This window comes from Hyla sarda, chromosome 4, assembly GCF_029499605.1.
Source record: "Hyla sarda isolate aHylSar1 chromosome 4, aHylSar1.hap1, whole genome shotgun sequence".
Taxonomy (NCBI): domain Eukaryota; kingdom Metazoa; phylum Chordata; class Amphibia; order Anura; family Hylidae; genus Hyla; species Hyla sarda.
The window spans coordinates 15,030,519-15,048,973 of record NC_079192.1 but is presented as its reverse complement, the minus strand read 5'-3'; positions in this window follow the sequence as shown (position 1 = coordinate 15,048,973).

Genomic DNA, 18,455 nt, shown 5'->3' with positions numbered 1-18,455 from the left:
CGATATGGACCATGCTGGTATAACCTGGGTATATACTGTATATAATTATATATGTACAGCTGGTATAAGTTATATATCTCCTGTATATAGTGATATGGACCATGCTGGTATAACATGGTATATACTGTATATAATATATATGTACAGCTGGTATAAGTTATATATCTCCTGTATATAGCGATATGGACCATGCTGGTATAACCTGGGTATATACTGTATATAATTATATATGTACAGCTGGTATAAGTTATATATCTCCTGTATATAGTGATATGGACCATGCTGGTATAACATGGTATATACTGTATATAATATATATGTACAGCTGGTATAAGTTATATATCTCCTGTATATAGCGATATGGACCATGCTGGTATAACCTGGGTATATACTGTATATGATATATATGTACAGCTGGTATAAGTTATATATCTCCTGTATATAGTGATATGGACCATGCTGGTATAACCTGGTATATACTGTATATTATATATATATGTCCACTGGTATAAGTTATATATCTCCTGTATATAGTGATATGGACCATGCTGGTATAACATGGTATATACTGTATATAATTATATATGTACAGCTGGTATAAGTTATATATCTCCTGTATATAGCGATATGGACCATGCTGGTATAACCTGGGTATATACTGTATATAATTATATATGTACAGCTGGTATAAGTTATATATCTCCTGTATATAGTGATATGGACCATGCTGGTGTAACATGGTATATACTGCATATAATTATATATGTACAGCTGGTATAAGTTATATATCTCCTGTATATAGTGATATGGACCATGCTGGTATAACCTGGGTATATACTGTATATAATATATATGTACAGCTGGTATAAGTTATATATCTCCTGTATATAGTGATATGGACCATGCTGGTATAACATGGTATATACTGTATATAATTATATATGTACAGCTGGTATAAGTTATATATCTTCTGTATATAGTGATATGGACCATGCTGGTATAACCTGGGTATATACTGTATATAATTATATATGTACAGCTGGTAGAAGTTATATATCTCCTGTATATAGTGATATGGACCATACTGGTATAACCTGGTATATACTGTATATAATTATTTGCGGTCAGGGCTAAATTGTGTACTGTTAATAGTAAAGACTTACCTGCGGGTAGAACAGCTGCCTTTCATCGCCTCTGGTACCTAACCTGCAACAATATTGTCTGACAACCAATACACATGTGGTGTCTGGGGTGTTGCAATGGTGTATGTCACGATTCGGCTGGCTGGAGGTGGATCCTCTGTGCCAGAGAGGGATTGGCGTGGACCGTGCTGGTGGACCGGTTCTAAGTTGCTACTGGTATTCACCAGAGCCCGCCGCAAAGCGGGATGGTCTTGCAGCGGCGGTAGCAACCAGGTCGTATCCACTAGCAACGGCTCAACCTCTCTGACTGCTGAAGATAGGCGCGGTACAAGGGAGTAGACAAGAGCAAGGTCGGACGTAGCAGAAGGTCAGGGCAGGCAGCAAGGATCGTAGTCAGGGGCAACGGCAGGAGGTCTGGAACACAGGCTAGGAACACACAAGGGAACGCTTTCACTGGCACAATGGCAACAAGATCCGGCGAGGGAGTGCAGGGAAAGTGAGGTATAAATAGGGAGTGCACAGGTGAGGATACTGCACCAATCAGTGGCGCAGTGGCCCTTTAAATTGCAGAGACCCGGCACGCGCGCCCTAAGGAGCGGGGCCGCGTGCGCCGGGACAACACAGACGGGGAACGGGTCAGGTACGGGAGCCGAGATGCGCATCGCGAGCGGGCGCATCCCGCATCGCGAATCGCATCCCGGCTGGGAGCAATATCGCAGCGCACCCGGTCAGCAGGTCTGACCGGGACGCTGTGAATAAGAGAATGCTGCGAGCGCTCCGGGGAGGAGCGGGGACCCGGAGCGCTCGGCGTAACAGTGTAGCAGGGTCTGGTGGTATTAACCCTGTGGGGCAAGGTTTTATTAACCCCTGATTAGTCGTGACGCCAGGATGTGGTTGTTTTCTGTAAAAGGCCCTGCCGACAACCAACCCAGAAATGGCAGGCAATAAAGGAATGTCCACAGCAGGAATTGTGAAAATAACTGGAACTTTTATTTAAACTTCTTATGGAACATTCTTTACAGTTATGCAGTTTCTCTAGAGGCAACCGGGATGCAGGATACCTCACTAGCTTGCTGGGACTTGTAGTATTGAGATTTATGCAGGCCACTGTGCTACTTATTGTATACTTGAGTTGAGTAGTAGTCACTAGAGCTGTAGATAGAGCTTGATAACTCACGTTTTGAAGTGGCTGCAGGTTCTTTAGGCTTTGGCCTAGCGGAGATGAATTAAGATCCAGGAATCAAGAGAGAATTTAGAGACTACAGCCCCTTATATACCAGGGGGGCTGGACTAAAGCCTGTAGGTCCTGTACCCAGGGAACTCTGGGTACATCACATGACAGTAGATCACATGACCCAGGAAGGGCCTATACATTTTATAAATTTGTACAAACTTTATATACACTAAACAATATGCACAATGCATTTGTATGAAGCAGGAACTGATGAGTAAGGGGTGAAGCCCTGCAGGAGAGCCCTATGGACTGCAGGGACTCTTCCTGAGGGGACTTAGGAAGGGTACAGGACCATGTCCTGTACCGGGACACCACACACATATACACAAAGTGGCTGAACTGCGCCCAAAAACCGTGACCGAGGATCAGCCTTTAGTGGGAAAAAAAGACACCCTGTAGGATATGAAGCAAGAGCAATTTTATTTAAATCAAAGCGCCAAATATTTGAAAACATCAGCCATTTCAACACGAGGGTCGGGTATATATGTGGCAAAGCAGCCCGATCTCCATCTCCCTAATTTCCTTCTAATGTGAGGCGGCACCCTGGGTGCAGAGGCTGCCGAGGCGGCCCCAATATGGAAAGAGTGCCCGGAATATCTACTGGGATCAAGACCCAAATTCTTAATCAATGTACGTACATGACTACCAAATTGTGATGTAGTAAGGGCAACAGAATTAAAAGGCAACAGAGGAGAATCTTCCGGTTTATCAAACAATGCCCTCGATAAATCTGACAACACTGCTGCGGGACACCATTGATTCTCTGACGGGAAATACTTTACTTCCGTCCCCCACCTGCATGTCTTGGTAACCTTGAGCGCAAATTTGTAATAACCATTAGACCACTTACCGTATGTTCCGTCCTATAGGACGCACCGGCGTATAAGACGCACCCAATTTTTAGGGGCAAAATCTCAAAAAAATAAAGATTTTGAACCCAATAGTGGTCTTCAACCGGCGGACCTCCAGATGTTGCAAAACTACAACTCCCAGCATGCCCGGACAGCCAACGGCTGTCCGGGCATGCTGGGAGTTGTAGTTTTGCAACATCTGGAGGTCCGCAGATTGAAGACCACTGCATAGGAGGTAGTACTCACGTGTCCCCGCCGCTCCGGACCCGTCACCGCTGCCCTGGATGTCGCTCCATCGCTGTCGCCGTGTCCCCGTCTCTCCGGAACGTCTCTGCTGGCGGCCGGGTATCCTCGCTCTCTGTCGCCTCCATCACGTCGTTACGCATGCCGACGCACGTACGCGACGACGTGATGACGAGGAAGGAGAGCGCCAGCCATACAGGGGATCCCTGAACGGAGAAGACACAGAGGAGGCAGGTAAGGTCCCTCCCGGTGTCCTGTAAGCACTAACCCGGCTATTCAGTAGGGCTGTTAGGGACCGCCGCGGTGAAATCGCTGAACAGCCGGGTTAGTGTCACTTTCCCTTCAGACGCAGCGGTCAGCTTTGATCGCCGCGTCTGAAGGGTTAATACAGGGCATCACCCCGATCGGTGATGTCCTGTATTAGCCGCGGGTCCCGGCTGTTGATGGCCGCAAGGACCGCCGCGATAGGGGTGTATTCGTCATATAAGACGCACCGACTTTTTCCCCCCAGTTTTGGTGAAGAAAAAGTGCGTCTTATACGGCGAAAAATACGGTAAGCTGCAACTTAGTCACAGCCTTTTCATTCTTAACTACACACGTAAACTCCCCAGGCCGGAGAAAACCATAAAAGGCTAAATAAATAGCAGCTTTCAATACTAAACTAGGTAAGAAACTGAAAGGGTTACTATCCAGCTGATCAGACATGGATCTAAACAATGGCAGTAATGGGTAGACGTCCGGGAGACTTGGGTGCTCTGCTCTACTGTACCCATTTGAGAGCGGCTTTGACTGCATGAATGGATAATATGGGTGGTTTGTCCGGAAAAGAGAGAGAAATGAAATGTTGAATGCCAGCTAAGTACTGTTCTGTTTGATAGTAGAGTAAGAAAGCTTGAGTGGCCAAAACCGATGAAAGACGGGATGATAGGTGTCTCAAATGAAAAAGGAATGTTGTACAATGAGAGATAACGTTTGTAAGATGTAAGAACAACTTCGTAAGACCTTCTAGTTCTGGGAGCGAGAGATTTCTTGATAAGTGTGACAGCTATTAGTGATGAGCGGCATAGGCCATATTCGAATTCGCGAATATATGGACAAATATTCATCATATATTCGTGAAATTCGCATATTCGTTTTTTTGCGCATATGCGAAAATATATGCGCATATTCGCGACTATTGAGCCCTCCCTTCTTTAATGGTATAGGGAACTATGACTAGTGCATTGAAACCAATAGGCCCATTGTGGTCTATGGGGATCTCACGGCATGTAAAACAGTAAGATGAGCAGGACTGTCTCAGCAGCACAGTGGATGGGAGACCACCATGGGTTCGAGTCCTGGGGTGGCACAGAGTGTTACAGTGTTGTAGTTAAACTTTACTTTCCTGGAAGTTTCCTTCATTTTTCAGAGGCCTTTTCAAAAATGAAGGAAGCAATCTGATTGGTTTCCATGGGCAACTGCACAACTCTTTCTCTACACTGGTTTTGATGAATCTCCCCCATAGAGGGAGATTTATCAAGACCTCTCCAGAGGAAAAGTTTCTGAGTTGCGCATAGCAACCAATCAGATTGCTTCCTTCATTTTGCAGAGGCCTTGTGAAAAATGAAAACAGCAATCTGATTGGTTTCTATGGGCTATGAGCTTTTCCAGGAAAGTAAAGTTTATCCACAACACTGTAACACTCTGTCCCACCCCAGTACTCAAACCCATGGTGGTCTCCCATCCACTGTGCTGCCAAGACAGTCCTGCTTATCTTACTGTGTTACAAGCTGTGAGATCCCCATAGACCACAATGGGCCTATTGGTTTCAATGGGCAAAAAAATCACAGAGTTAATGCACTAGTCATAGTTCCCTATACCATTAAAGAAGGGAGGGCTCAATATTCACGAACATGCACATAAATTTGCGCATATGCGAAAAAAAAACGAATATTCGTAATTACGTATATATAGTGCTATATTTGCAAATAAAATTCGAATTACGAATATTTGCGAGCAACACTAACAGCTATACCAGAGAAATGTGCTAGTCCATCATCAACGTGTGGCATGATGGTGCCAAAAAACCCCCAGGATCCGCCTTCGGCATGACCTGAAAGAGAACGTTTAGTTTAGCTCGAGACAACACATCCGCTGCAAGATTTTTCACCCCAGCAATATGTTGACAAATGAAATTAATATTGTGTTGGAGAGAGAGCCATACCAGTCTCCTGACAAACTTCATGGCCGCTTGTGACTTAGACCTACCCTTCTTCACAATGTCTACGGTTGCTGCATTGTCACATAAAAAAAGTACCGTATGCTTAGCCCAACTGTGCCCCCAGGTCTGTGCAACCAGACTAAACCATCTGGCTGCGGCCCAGAAATCTGATCGGACTCACTAACTTGTCAACCGTGGGAGCAGGCTTCTGAGCGGGGGCCGGCCCTGACGTAACACCTTTGCTTGTGCTGGCCTCAGGTTGTTGATTACTGGCACACCAAGCTGTCGAGTGGAAAATGGACTGACAAATCGCGCAGACTGGAGATTTCAGACCCGTGAAATGTTTGCAGAATAGAATGGTGTCAACAATACTCCAATCAGTAACATAACCGAATTGACTAAAGGCTGCTGCCGCCTTAGCAGAAAAAGATTTATGATAGTCATAAAAGTGACTACCCCCATACTTGTAAGAAAATTCCGTTAACTGATACAGGTAGAGGTATAATTCTTCCCTGCGTTCAGGTTTCACTGAGCATATAACATCCCTGTACATACTGAGAGCTAACCCAAACTCTTGGAAAGTTAGCTTGCGACTAAGCTTGACGTCCTTGCTCTTCAACACAACTGACAGTTCTCCGCAAACAACTGTCTTAGTCTCGGTGAGGTCCTGTGAAGAAATGAGCAAGGACGCCAGGTTGATGTCCTTCCTGTCCAATATGTCCTTCCGAACAGATACAGGTACAAAATGCGCTGGGGCTACTTTTGGAGCCCCATAGGCATACCTGACCCTGCGGCCTGGGATGTCGAGGGCATCTCCACTGCATCAGTGACTACAGGATCCCGAGCATTGCCTCTTTCCAGCATCTCCAACCTTGAGTTGAACAAGGACATGGATGCCACCACGGAAGTCATCATGGCATGCAGTTGATCCAGAGTGGTAGAAGAGGACTGTCCTGGGACCGTCTCCTCGCCACTCCATGCCCCTGGATCAGCCATCAAACGTTTATATAGTTTAGCTTTGCGGGCCAATGCTGGGAATGGAATTCCCCTTCTACGAAGTTCTTCCATTAGTTTCGGGATAGTCCATGTACGATAAGCCGAGGATGCTGCCCCACGTTCGGAACTCCCAACCGGGGTTTCTGGCACTGACAGTGGATCCTCAATGTCTGATCCGTGAGACATGATTGCTGTAATCCAAGCTGTCTGGTCCGGAAAATGGGTGCTGGGAAAGAAAAAGCAGAAACCATAAAGAACCTGCTAAACTTTCCTAAATCACCGTATACCCTATTACTGACCTGCAGTACCCCTAGCCGAACCAAAAGTGTCCACAATCCTGGATCCTAGAACAACAAAATATATCAATCACCCCTAAACCGTTAGTGCCTGCAGTGACTTTGACCAAGACAAGTGCAGTAAGTAAGCTAACGTGGGTGGTGTGACCCAAACGTGAGTAGACGACTATATGCCAATGATTATGCACATTGTCATGTGCCGTTAGCGAAAATGAATTAAGTTAAACGTAAAGACCTGATCGTGGTATGAATGAAGTGATACGAGACGGGAATCACGTAATTAGCCTTTTTTTTTTTTGTGTACTGGAGAGGCGAAGCGTGACAACTGAAATTACATAAACGTGGTTGTTGCTCCGAAGACGTGTCGGTAACAACAATAACGCCATGGTCTCCCCTGAAGACGTGTCAGGATTAGCGGTAAAACCACGGCCTATGTGCAAGCATAAGCTGCCCTGAGACCAAAAAACGACCATGTTGCAGTGGCCCCTATCCCGTGTAAGAGTAGCGGTAAAGCCAACTGCCTATGTGTAATGCCGGTGCCGTGTGTAACAGGGTATATTCGAGAAAACGTGGTAAACGCATTGTCTACACAGAAGTGATATTACTGAAGACATGTCGGCAACAGCAATGGAGCAAGAGGTTACACCTGAAGACGTGTCAGGACTAAACGGTAACCCTTACTTGTATAAAACCGATGATGCTCTGAAAACGTGTCTGTATACATCAACCATGCAGTAGTCTCCCCTGGAAACAAACATGTCAGGATTGCGGTAAAACTACTGCCTATGTGTAAGCGGATGCAGCATGGTCAAACACAAAGTGGAACCGACTGCCCACTACTTAGCGGAATGTGTAGTGACTACATAAGTTAGCTTGTGCAACTAATAATGTCACAAGAGAAAGGAACAAAACGTGTAGTTAAATATCGCCAATGCGGTGTCCCAGTACCGTATTGCATACCGTACCTTGTATGGTGGTCCCCAAAGTCAGAGTAACTACGCTCAGGTAGGGTCCCCCAGGTGGGACAGCCCCTAGTCGCCTCTCCTCTATGCTAACTTTTTAATGTTTATACCTGTATATATTTAATAATAATGTATATTTAATATAATGTATAGTATGCTTACTTTGCTAGCGTCGCAGGACCTTCGGTCATGTGACCATGTTAAATCCTCTATGGTATGTTATAGGAGCTTTGGAGGTCCTTGGGTCACATTTTACCCATAATGCTATGTAAAGGGGATTGACAGCAGTATTGGACCAATCAGCTCTAGTCCAGCCCCTGCCCATATAAGGGAGCTGTAGCCAATTATCGCTCTCTTGGGTTGATGCTCTCGTGGATGCCGGACTAGCAGGACGGATCTGCGCAACTTTCAAAGACAAGCTAGTCCAGAAAACCTTCCGGCCACAGCCTAAACTAAACCGTGAGTTCTAAACTAAATCCCTGCTAAAGCTAGCGTGACTACTGGACCACAACTAAATCCCCTAAATCCAGTGGAACAGTGCATATCAGTTTAAAGACTCAAAACTGCTTAAGGTCCCAACCTTTGTCAATCTGCAAGAGAATTTGCATTTGTAGACATTGTTCCTGTTGTGAAGTTGCATAAAATCTTCAGTAAAAGTTCCAACTGTTTTCAGCAAACTCTCCGGTTGTGGAGATTCCATTATTCTATACCTCCCTATCGCTCTTGGGAAGGGTGGCGGTAGGACAAGCATTGCATAGGAGGCGTCACGAATAGAAAGGGTTAACCAGACACCCTTTAGTAACCGCACGGCTACACCCCATATACCCTACTCCCCCAGGCTATCACACCAACAACCAAAAGCTGACTGTGCATGGATAGAAAAACAACTGAAATGAACCTACAACCAATGCTTATGAAAAGGCAACCAACCTCTTACTGACAACTTGGTGCTATCAACGACGAATTCAGGTCCAAAATGTACCAGCTATAGTGGAAGAAACACACATGTGTTACGCCGAGCGCTCCGGGTCCCTGCTCCTCCCCGGAGCGCTCGCGGCGTTCTTCTGCATGCAGCGCCCCGATCAGACCCGCTGACCGGGAGCGCTGCACTGTTATCACCGGCGGGGATGCGATCCGCGTAGCGGGACGCGCCCGCTCGCGGGTCGCATCCCAATCACCTCACCTGCCCCGTCCTCCTGCTGTTCTGTCCCGGCACACGCAGCCCCGCTCTCTAGGGCGCGCGCGCGCCGGCTCTCTGAAATTTGAAGGGCCAGTGCACCATTAATTGGTGCCTGGCCCAATCAGTACCTACACCTGCAAAACATAGAAAAACCCACTTCCCCTTCCTGTCCTCACCGGATCTTGTTGCCCTAGTGCCCTGAGAAAGTGTTTTGTGTATCCCAAACCTGTGTATCCAGACACTTGCCGTTGCCCCTGACTACGAACCATTGCTGCCTGCCCTGACCTTCTGCTATGTCCGACCTTGCTCTTGCCTTGTCCCTGTGTACCGCGCCTGTCTCAGCTGTCAGTGGGGTTGAGTCGCTATCGGGTCGAAAGACCTGGGGGTTACCTGCCGCTGCAAGTCCATCCCGCTTTGCGGCGGGCTCTGGTGAAAACCAGTAACCCCTTAGATTCAATTCCCCTGGTACGGCCCCTGCCATTACCCCACTGACACAGAGGATCCACCTCCAGTGTCCTCTCTGCATACCAGTCCGGATCCTGACAACATGTACATCAATGCCCTGCACCCCTCTTTTTTTTTTTTTTAACTTTATCAGTATACAAGCAAAATGATAAGCAACCAGCAGCTAAATTGACAGTGACTAAAGAAAACCCCCCAGACATGATCACCCTTATATCAGACCCAGCCAGCGGTATCCCTGTACCTGAACCAGCTATACAGGGGTTAATTTACTTGCTGACAGCATGGACAGCCTGACCTGTCAGACTGCGTAGTTGCAATCATAACAATAACCGGAGCATTAGCGCCGACATCGTGTACCTGTGCGGAACTACATACCAGCGCTGCAGCCCGGATCCACACGGATGCTACCTGGACACCAGCCCGCCTGGCATCCGCATCCAGGTTTGTAACCAGCCCCACGAAGCGCTGAGAAGTACCCGCCTCTCCCAATGTTCCAGCCAGAACAACACCGCCAGCCAATACGCCGGGAGGCCAAGCATTCCGCCCGCACCGCACACAACCGGCAGCGCTGCGAAGTACCCGCCTCTCCCAACATCCCGGCCGGGATGATGCCGCCAGCCAGGCTGCCGGGAGAGCTGAGCACTCCACCTGCCCCGCTCCACCTGCCCCGCGCACAACTGCTGCCACATGTGGGGCCTGGTGACCGCAAAAAACCCCCCCACAGCATAAACCGCCACTGAGCAGTACTTACCAACCCGGTACATGAACCTAGTGAAAGCAGGAAAAACTGAAGACTCCTTATCACCAGGGAAACGTTAGAGCTCACAGCGGTGCACAGGTAACCTGAAACAACCGCCAAATGCAACACATGCACGTGGATGCGGGGTGTGGGGGGTAATATATCTCATGCCCCTCCCACAAATACAGCCTAATTAGGCTTTAAACATATCTACAGCTGGTATAAGTTTTATATATATTTTTATATATATATATATATATATATATATATATATATATATATATATGTCTCCTGTATATAGTGATTTGGACCATGCTGGTATAACCTGGTATATACTGTATATAATATATATGTACAGCTGGTATAAGTTATATATCCTGTATATAGTGATATGGACCATGCTGGTATAACCTGGTATATACTGTATATAATGATATATGTACAGCTGGTATAAGTTATATATCTCCTGTATATAGTGATATGGACTATGCTGGTGTAACCTGGGTATATACTGTATATAATGATATATGTACAGCTGGTATAAGTTATATATCTCCTGTATATAGTGATATGGACCATGCTGGTATAACCTGGTATATACTGTATATAATATATATGTACGGCTGGTATAAGTTATATATCTCCTGTATATAGTGATATGGACCATGCTGGTATAACCTGAGTATATACTGTATATAATATATATGTACAGCTGGTATAAGTTATATATCTCCTGTATATAGTGATATGGACCATGCTGGTATAACCTGGTATATACTGTATATAATATATATGTACAGCTGGTATAAGTTATATATCTCCTGTATATAGTGATATGGACCATGCTGGTATAACCTGGGTATATACTGTATATAATATATATGTACAGCTGGTATAAGTTATATATCTCCTGTATATAGTGATATGGACCATGCTGGTATAACCTGAGTATATACTGTATATAATTATATATGTACAGCTGGTATAAGTTATATATCTCCTGTATATAGTGATATGGATCATGCTGGTATAACCTGGTATATACTGTATATAATATATATGTACAGCTGGTATAAGTCATACATCTCCTGTATATAGTGATATGGACCATGCTGGTATAACCTGGTATATACTGTATATAATATATATGTACAGCTGGTATAAGTCATACATCTCCTGTATATAGTGATATGGACCATGCTGGTATAACCTGGTATATACTGTATATAATATATATGTACAGCTGGTATAAGTCATACATCTCCTGTATATAGTGATATGGACCATGCTGGTATAACCTGGTATATACTGTATATAATATATATGTACAGCTGGTATAAGTTATATATCTCCTGTATATAGTGATATGGACCATGCTGGTATAACCTGGTATATACTGTATATAATGATATATGTACAGCTGGTATAAGTCATACATCTCCTGTATATAGTGATATGGACCATGCTGGTATAACCTGGTATATACTGTATATAATGATATATGTACAGCTGGTATAAGTTATATATCTCCTGTATATAGTGATATGGACCATGCTGGTATAACCTGGTATATACTGTATATAATATATATGTACAGCTGGTATAAGTTATATATCCTGTATATAGTGATATGGACCATGCTGGTATAACCTGGTATATACTGTATATAATGATATATGTACAGCTGGTATAAGTTATATATCTCCTGTATATAGTGATATGGACTATGCTGGTGTAACCTGGGTATATACTGTATATAATGATATATGTACAGCTGGTATAAGTTATATATTTCCTGTATATAGTGATATGGACCATGCTGGTATAACCTGAGTATATACTGTATATAATTATATATGTACAGCTGGTATAAGTTATATATCTCCTGTATATAGTGATATGGACCATGCTGGTATAACCTGGGTATATACTGTATATAATATATATGTACAGCTGGTATAAGTCATATATCTCCTGTATATAGTGATATGGACCATGCTGGTATAACCTGGTATATACTGTATATAATATATATGTACAGCTGGTATAAGTTATATATCTCCTGTATATAGTGATATGGACCATGCTGGTATAACCTGAGTATATACTGTATATAATTATATATATACAGCTGGTATAAGTCATATATCTCCTGTATATAGTGATATGGACCATACTGGTATAACCTGGGTATATACTGTATATAATTATATATGTACAGCTGGTATAAGTTATATATCTCCTGTATATAGTGATATGGACCATGCTGGTGTAACCTGGGTATATACTGTATATAATATATATGTACAGCTGGTATAAGTTATATATCTCCTGTATATAGTGATATGGACCATGCTGGTATAACCTGGGTATATACTGTATATAATATATATGTACAGCTGGTATAAGTTATATATCTCCTGTATATAGTGATATGGACCATGCTGGTATAACCTGAGTATATACTGTATATAATTATATATGTACAGCTGGTATAAGTTATATATCTCCTGTATATAGTGATATGGATCATGCTGGTATAACCTGGTATATACTGTATATAATATATATGTACAGCTGGTATAAGTCATACATCTCCTGTATATAGTGATATGGACCATGCTGGTATAACCTGGTATATACTGTATATAATATATATGTACAGCTGGTATAAGTCATACATCTCCTGTATATAGTGATATGGACCATGCTGGTATAACCTGGTATATACTGTATATAATATATATGTACAGCTGGTATAAGTCATACATCTCCTGTATATAGTGATATGGACCATGCTGGTATAACCTGGTATATACTGTATATAATATATATGTACAGCTGGTATAAGTTATATATCTCCTGTATATAGTGATATGGACCATGCTGGTATAACCTGGTATATACTGTATATAATGATATATGTACAGCTGGTATAAGTCATACATCTCCTGTATATAGTGATATGGACCATGCTGGTATAACCTGGTATATACTGTATATAATGATATATGTACAGCTGGTATAAGTTATATATCTCCTGTATATAGTGATATGGACCATGCTGGTATAACCTGGTATATACTGTATATAATATATATGTACAGCTGGTATAAGTTATATATCCTGTATATAGTGATATGGACCATGCTGGTATAACCTGGTATATACTGTATATAATGATATATGTACAGCTGGTATAAGTTATATATCTCCTGTATATAGTGATATGGACTATGCTGGTGTAACCTGGGTATATACTGTATATAATGATATATGTACAGCTGGTATAAGTTAAATATCTCCTGTATATAGTGATATGGACCATGCTGGTATAACCTGGTATATACTGTATATAATATATATGTACAGCTGGTATAAGTTATATATTTCCTGTATATAGTGATATGGACCATGCTGGTATAACCTGAGTATATACTGTATATAATTATATATGTACAGCTGGTATAAGTTATATATCTCCTGTATATAGTGATATGGACCATGCTGGTATAACCTGGGTATATACTGTATATAATATATATGTACAGCTGGTATAAGTCATATATCTCCTGTATATAGTGATATGGACCATGCTGGTATAACCTGGTATATACTGTATATAATATATATGTACAGCTGGTATAAGTTATATATCTCCTGTATATAGTGATATGGACCATGCTGGTATAACCTGAGTATATACTGTATATAATTATATATATACAGCTGGTATAAGTCATATATCTCCTGTATATAGTGATATGGACCATACTGGTATAACCTGGGTATATACTGTATATAATTATATATGTACAGCTGGTATAAGTTATATATCTCCTGTATATAGTGATATGGACCATGCTGGTGTAACCTGGGTATATACTGTATATAATATATATGTACAGCTGGTATAAGTTATATATCTCCTGTATATAGTGATATGGACCATGCTGGTATAACTTGGGTATATACTGTATATAATATATATGTACAGCTGGTATAAGTTATATATCTCCTGTATATAGTGATATGGACCATGCTGGTATAACCTGGGTATATACTGTATATAATGTATATGTACAGCTGGTATAAGTCATATATCTCCTGTATATAGTGATATGGACCATGCTGGTATAACCTGGGTATATACTGTATATAATATATATGTACAGCTGGTATAAGTTATATATCTCCTGTATATAGTGATATGGACCATGCTGGTATAACCTGGGTATATACTGTATATAATATATATGTACAGCTGGTATAAGTCATATATCTCCTGTATATAGTGATATGGACCATGCTGGTATAACCTGGTATATACTGTATATAATATATATATGTACAGCTGGTATAAGTCATATATCTCCTGTATATAGTGATATGGACCATGCTGGTATAACCTGGGTATATACTGTATATAATATATATGTACTGCTGGTATAAGTCATATATCTCCTGTATATAGTGATATGGACCATGCTGGTATAACCTGGTATATACTGTATATAATATATATGTACAGCTGGTATAAGTTATATATCCTGTATATAGTGATATGGACCATGCTGGTATAACCTGGTATATACTGTATATAATGATATATGTACAGCTGGTATAAGTTATATATCTCCTGTATATAGTGATATGGACTATGCTGGTGTAACCTGGGTATATACTGTATATAATGATATATGTACAGCTGGTATAAGTTATATATCTCCTGTATATAGTGATATGGACCATGCTGGTATAACCTGGTATATACTGTATATAATATATATGTACAGCTGGTATAAGTTATATATCCTGTATATAGTGATATGGACCATGCTGGTATAACCTGGTATATACTGTATATAATGATATATGTACAGCTGGTATAAGTTATATATCTCCTGTATATAGTGATATGGACTATGCTGGTGTAACCTGGGTATATACTGTATATAATGATATATGTACAGCTGGTATAAGTTATATATCTCCTGTATATAGTGATATGGACCATGCTGGTATAACCTGGTATATACTGTATATAATATATATGTACAGCTGGTATAAGTTATATATCTCCTGTATATAGTGATATGGACCATGCTGGTATAACCTGAGTATATACTGTATATAATTATATATATACAGCTGGTATAAGTCATATATCTCCTGTATATAGTGATATGGACCATACTGGTATAACCTGGGTATATACTGTATATAATTATATATGTACAGCTGGTATAAGTTATATATCTCCTGTATATAGTGATATGGACCATGCTGGTGTAACCTGGGTATATACTGTATATAATATATATGTACAGCTGGTATAAGTAATATATCTCCTGTATATAGTGATATGGACCATGCTGGTATAACTTGGGTATATACTGTATATAATATATATGTACAGCTGGTATAAGTTATATATCTCCTGTATATAGTGATATGGACCATGCTGGTATAACCTGGTATATACTGTATATAATTATATATGTACAGCTGGTATAAGTCATATATCTCCTGTATATAGTAATATGGACCATGCTGGTATAACCTGGGTATATACTGTATATAATTATATATGTACAGCTGGTATAAGTTATATATCTCCTGTATATAGTGATATGGACCACACTGGTATAACCTGGTTATATACTGTATATAATTATATATGTACAGCTGGTATAAGTTATATATCTCCTGTATATAGTGATATGGACCATGCTGGTATATACTGTATATAATTATATATGTACAGCTGGTATAAGTTATATATCTCCTGTATATAGTGATATGGACCATGCTGGTATAACCTGGTATATACTGTATATAATTATATATGTACAGCTGGTATAAGTCATATATCTCGTGTATATAGTGATATGGACCATGCTGGTATAACCTGTGTATATACTGTATATAATATATATGTACAGCTGGTATAAGTTATATATCTCCTGTAAATAGTGATATGGACCATGCTGGTATAACCTGGTATATACTGTATATAATATATATGTACAGCTGGTATAAGTCATATATCTCCTGTATATAGTGATATGGACCATGCTGGTATATGAAGAAATAATAAATGATCAAACCTGTGATTTTTCGCTCTCCGCCTCCGGTCTGACACCCCACATTCTCTCTTTTTTATCGTTTGCCAAACAGGTGTTTGCTCCACATGGACTTTTATGGTAAAAATTCAAGGAATCAAAAATCATCCAAAAACAAAAATAAACATGTATAATAAGCAGCTGATAATCAGATCTAGTCAGCCTCTCTGGAAATAAAATGTTTTTCTTATTATTCATTTCATATTTTTATTTTATAGATGAAGGTCAGAGAGAGAAAAAAAGACGAAAAAATAAAAACAAGGCTGAAGAATTCTGCGCTTTCCCTCTACCGCACAGTTAAAGTTTTTCTAGGAAAGACAAAGGAGCAAAAGTTTAAGCAAACGAACAAGTCAGTAAGTGCAGCAATGGATCAACCAATACTAGGAACACAGCTTATGTATAGCTACTGTAATAATACTGCCCCAATATAAATATATACCTGCTATAATAATGCTCCTATATACAAGAATATAACTACTATAATACTGCTCCTATATACAAGAATATAACTACTCTAATACTGCTCCTATATACAAGAATATAACTACTATAATACTGCTCCTATATACAAGAATATAACTACTATAATACTGCTCCTATATACAAGAATATAACTACTATAATACTGCTCCTATATACAAGAATATAACTACTATAATACTGCTCCTATATACAAGAATATAACTACTATAATACTGCCCCTATATACAAGAATATAACCACTATAATACTGCTCCTATATACAAGAATATAACTACTATAATACTGCTCCTATATACAAGAATATAACTACTATAATACTGCTCCTATATACAAGAATATAACTACTATAATACTGACCCTATATACAAGAATATAACTACTATAATACTGCTCCTATATACAAGAATATAACTACTATAATACTGACCCTATATACAAGAATATAACTACTATAATACTGCTCCTATATACAAGAATATAACTACTATAATACTGCTCCTATATACAAGAATATAACTACTATAATACTGCCCCTATATACAAGAATATAACCACTATAATACTGCTCCTATATACAAGAATATAACTACTATAATACTGCTCCTATATACAAGAATATAACTACTATAATACTGCTCTTATATACAAGAATATAACTACTATAATACTGCTCCCTATATACAAGAATATAACTACTATAATACTGCCCCTATGTACAAGAATATAACTACTATAATACTGCTCCTATATACAAGAATATAACTACTATAATACTGCCCCTATGTACAAGAATATAACTACTATAATACTGCTTCTATATACAAGAATATAACTACTATAATACTGCTCCTATATACAAGAATATAACTACTATAATACTGCTCCTATATACAAGAATATAACTACTATAATACTGCTCCTATATACAAGAATATAACTACTATAATACTGCCCCTATGTACAAGAATATAACTACTATAATACTGCTTCTATATACAAGAATATAACTACTATAATACTGCCCCTATATACAAGAATATAACTACTATAATACTGCTCCTATATACAAGAATATAACTACTATAATACTGCTCCTATATACAAGAATATAACTACTATAATACTGCTCCTATATACAAGAATATAACTACTATAATACTGCCCCTATGTACAAGAATATAACTACTATAATACTGCTTCTATATACAAGAATATAACTACTATAATACTGCTCCTATATACAAGAATATAACTACTATATTACTTCCTTCTATATACAAGAATATATCTACTATAATACTGCCTCCTATATACAAGAATATAACTACTATAATACTGCCCCTATATACAAGAATATAACTACTATAATACTGCCTCCTATATACAAGAATATAACTACTATAATACTGCCCCCTATATACAAGAATAATATAACTACTATAATACTGCCCCCTATATACAAGAATATAACTACTATAATACTGCTCATATCTACAAGAATATAACTACTATAATACTGCCTCCTAGCTGTGAGGTTGT